General features: G+C 35.8%; 1 long non-coding RNA gene across 1 annotated transcript; it reads left to right on the forward strand.

Moving 5' to 3' along the window:
- Nucleotides 1-268: 268 nt before the first annotated feature.
- On the forward strand, nucleotides 269-3,935 carry LOC129278596 (uncharacterized). The gene is made up of 3 exons (XR_010296889.1): nucleotides 269-513; nucleotides 2,890-3,006; nucleotides 3,561-3,935. It is a non-coding gene; the product is annotated as an uncharacterized LOC129278596 (long non-coding RNA).
- The last annotated feature ends 715 nt before the right edge of the window (nucleotides 3,936-4,650 follow it).

Consider the following 4,650-nt stretch of genomic DNA (forward strand, 5'->3'; position numbering starts at 1 on the left):
AAGAAAAAAAATCTTCCACCTCCTTACCTTAAGACTAATGTGTGTTCCAAATTTCATGAAAATCGGTTTAAAAAATGAGGTAGGAGCTCGAAATGCAATATAGGTATAAATTATAAAATTTTGTTGGCTGAAATTGCCTTGAAACTACAACAATTAAGACAGCTCACAACTGTCTTAAAGTTAGGGCTAAATTCTTAGCCATGTTGTATTTATGAAATACAGAATCTGCAGTTTTAAGAAAAGTTACTTAGCCATTCATCCTATATCTGTCTTATGGGGCGTTGCAAGAAAGTTACGTTGCAATTGATTGCAAATCGACTGCAACTTTGCAGCCGATTCCGATCGACTGCAACTAGCAATCAATCGCCAATTTGCGTTGCAAGAAAAAGGCTTGCGATTGAACGCAAGTTGCAGCTGATTTGCAGACGATTTGCAGCTGTAAACAGGGTCTGCAGCACAAGACTAGCTGATGAAGCAAAATAATCCTTGCAATAATCGTGATTGTGGAAGAGAGTAAGTAGAAAATATTCATTTTTCACAGCTTTCTTTCTCCATTATGTATGTTTTCAGAGAATTTATATGTTTTATACCTATGCCAGGGAAAAAATTATTTTGTAAAATGTGAAAATGTATCTTTATCGCCAGCCGAAATTTCACCTTCAAATTTTTTTTTACCACACAGTTTAAACCCAGTCCCACACTTGACTTTTTGTGTCGGTAATGCACTGTCGTACCAACAACACGGCAGGACATTCCCGGTGCAGTGCTGTTAAAAATCACCCTGAAGCAAGTAAATTTGTAGGCTCTAATTATGTATGAAACATCGAAAATGACCTTAAAAGATTATTATTGTTCATATTTGAAATGATTTTTAAGTTATATCAGTTTCAACGGCGAATAACCATCCAGTAAATGGATTCAATGCAGTCGAATGGCCACAACTTTTGTTTTGAGAAACACTTGACAGAAAGCAATTTTTTGTTTTTAACTAAAGCCAAAGGATTTTTAATTTAACGTTATGCTTTAAATCAAAGACTTCCATTATTAGATCCTCTCCATTAGTCTCTCTTTTTTAAGAGTCTGTCTAACCTCCCTTTTTATGACTTTCCTTTGCCTGGCCTGGGATAGAATGAAAATTTTGCTCTTGACTTTGGAGGAATTTTTAAAATTTATTTATTATTATTTTATTTATTTATTCATTTATTTTTTGGAGGGGGGGGGGGTTCTCCACACTTTTCGCCAGGCCAAAAAACAACAACAAAGGTATAGGGGGTCTACATGTATATTATTAATTATTTTTAAAGATGTTATTGGGCTAACCTATTGGCCACATCTGCCACATTCTTGGGGAAGTTTTAACATTGAATAGGGAGTTGCCCGCCCGGGGCTCTTTTTAAAATTTCTTACGGGCAGATTGCACAAGAGGTTCTTTGCAAGGACAGTCTATTTGTGTCGTTGATTTGTAATGATGTGCCGTATGAGTCACATTTTTAATATCCATCACATATAAATATAAAAAGATATACATGTAAGCTTAAATAAATCTATTTTTTAGATTCAATATGTAGGTCTACTATGCCGGGGGGAGGTACTTAGATTTTGTTTGGACAAAGGTGTGCGGCTGAAGGTTTGAAACCCGTACCCATATTTACAGGTCATTTTGTCTATAAAGGTACCCATTATTAGGGATTCATTACAGGGGCGGATCCAGGATTTCCACAAGGGGGGGGGGGCACATTTTCGCCTGGAAAACTTGACAAGCAAAGAAAAAAGAAAAAAGTTATGGCCCAAAATGTAAGGTAATTTTGTATTTGCACCTAAGACATTGGAGTAGAATATGGACCCATGTTTAAGGCCAGTATCTAAAAATTGGGCCATGTTTAGGGATTTTCCAGCATAAAACCATACCCCATGTTTAGGGATTTCTTCCAAAAAGGCTACCAATTCCAGCGGCACATCCCCATATGCATTATTTCGTGAGTCCCCCCCCCCCCCGGGCTACTATGTAACTGACTCTAGTCTTAACTTGATTTTTATGCAAGCACATGAGGTGCTATATAGATGACAGATTTTTTTTCCACTTTAAATTGTTTAATGGATGATTACAATGCTTTTCCAGGTGCTTACAGTAAAAGGGTGTCTCATATGGTGCATCATTATTATTTTATTAATATTGAATGCATAATCATGATTTTTTTTTTACATCCTTTTACATCAAACACAATACTCGGGGGGGGGGCATATGGTCCCCCTTCACGTTTTTATGAATAAATCTGCCACTCAACATTTTATTACCGCACCACTGACTGGCGTTTTACTTTTAAGTCTCACGCAACTTTTGAGACCAAATTTGCAATTCCCAGGTACAGGGTCAGGAAATTTTGCAACATTGTGTTTGTTTAAGTACATGTCAGACAAAAACATGATTACATGTAAAAAGTTAATTGGGTAATTTTTTTTATTGACAATAGTAATTTAATGTCACTGATGAACTTTGTCTTGAAAATAACAATTAAAAAAAAAATACATTTAAGAAGTTAAGAAAAAATATTTAAAAAAAAACATGAAAGGATTTTTTTTATACCACAGTTTTTAAAGTAAAGTTGTTAGGAATGCTCTAGAAAGGAATATGTACACCAAAGTTTAGCATTCTATTACAAGCTTTTTTTTTGTGAATTAAAGCAAAAGGTATGATTTCATAATTTTCTTTAATTGCACCGCCCATGGCTGAGGAACCATAGTGCCCCTCCCCAGGCCAGAAGTGACTTTAATTAAAACACTCTGGGACTACTATAATGATTAACACACTGGCAACTGAGCTTAACTTGTATATTAATTTCATGAACATGTTTTATCTCTTTGCTTTTTGCTTTTAATTGCTTACTACAGTTATGATGACAAAGAAGTCTGGAATAAACAAGAAACCTGCGAACCACCATAACTGTGTCTGCTACAATGTGTGTTCTTGCAACCAGCTGATTGATTCAGTTTATCAACTCTTAAATGGTAGGTTACATGTAAACTGTATTATTATTAATAATTCACCATGATCGTAATGCAGATGGGGGTGAAATCTGTACACATTGACCCAAGGATAATGCAAAATGAAAAAGGCAAACACAAATCCCTATCTTGACTGGACTTCTCAGCAATGAAGACACCCCATTGATGGGGGGGGGGGGTGTTGTGCTCGTCCAAGGTGTACTGTATGAAAGTGTGTATTTTGCTTTCATTGATTTAATTTATTGCATATTTTAATTTCCATGATTCATTTATTTGGGGGAAAACAATCAGTTCACACTTTTTTAGATTACATCATGGCAAATTGCCAATTACTATGGTCTCAGGAGTAAGCCACTATCCCTCTATCATATCATCATGTCGGTGCAAACAACGCCCTTACCAGCAGGCATAGGGGCATTTCTGCACCGATGGGGTGCACAAAAATGTTTTGCTATTAAGGGCGTTCTTGCACTGAAAGGACAAAATTTGAACTAACCCAAGCTATGTATGGTTATGGGCTTGCATTATTTCCTTATTATTATTTGTTTTATGAACAGGTTGATTATCAGAACTGAATTCAGAGCTGCTCCTGTCTGTAGTAACATTATTGGAAGAGCAGATTTCAGAATGAGGGCGTTGCTGCTTTAAAAATTTTTACTCCATGGAGCTTTCCAAATTCATCTAAAATTAGACTGCTTCAGGAAACCAGATTTGGTCCTTCAAGCAGAGATGCTTGTGGCTTTCCTTACTGGACTTCTATGGATTCTTCATGCCAACCCTAAGGACTGTGGACTTCTGCATGAGACACGTCAATTTCAAACAAGACATTCGGTGGTGAAACACTTGATGAAGATGATATTCAATTTTATTTGGTATAACTGAATCTCAGAAGTAATTCCTCGAGAGCAAGAAACAATGAAAAATAAAAATAAAAGGTCCATCAATAATGAATGTCTTGAGCAGTGTTCTTTTTTGTGCACAGATCAATGGATCTTTTCAGTTCCAAGCAGGGATGTAGTCAATGCTGACTTCGAGGCAACATTTTACTGGCCTTGGTCCGAGTCACTGTACAGAATCTTTGGGAAGTTCTCTCAAGCTGCCTCATGACTCTGAAGAATCAGCCTCGACCTCATCCCTGTATGCAAGTGTGATATATATCTGCGATGCAATCTCATGATTTAAGAGGAGAAACAAGAGAGCTTCAGATTTTGAAGTGTAGCAATCTCCTGAAATGTATTGTTTAATTTGAAATCAAACTAAAAGAACTTAATTGGACTTGTTATTCATTATGATATGTATGAATGAAAGCATTAAGCAATTTGGTGCTCTTGCAAAAAAAATTCTGAGTTGTATTTACTGCAAACCCTCAGAAATATTGGTAAGCATTTGCCAGTGCATGAAATGTTTTAATAAAGAGTGGCTTTTGTGCCTATGGAGAGTTATTTCTTCATACAAATTATTTCAGAAATCACAATTTGAATATTCCATGACCTCTGATAACAAGAGCAGAATATTTTTGGTGATTGACACACTTTAAAATGATATTAGGAGAGAATGTACTGAAATTGTGTGAAAATAATGGCATAATTGCTGAAGAGGCCTGTAAAGATTGAAAATAACATTATTTCAAGTTTTTCTTGAAAAAAA

This window comes from Lytechinus pictus, unplaced genomic scaffold, assembly GCF_037042905.1.
Source record: "Lytechinus pictus isolate F3 Inbred unplaced genomic scaffold, Lp3.0 scaffold_31, whole genome shotgun sequence".
Classification (NCBI taxonomy): Eukaryota; Metazoa; Echinodermata; class Echinoidea; order Temnopleuroida; family Toxopneustidae; genus Lytechinus; species Lytechinus pictus.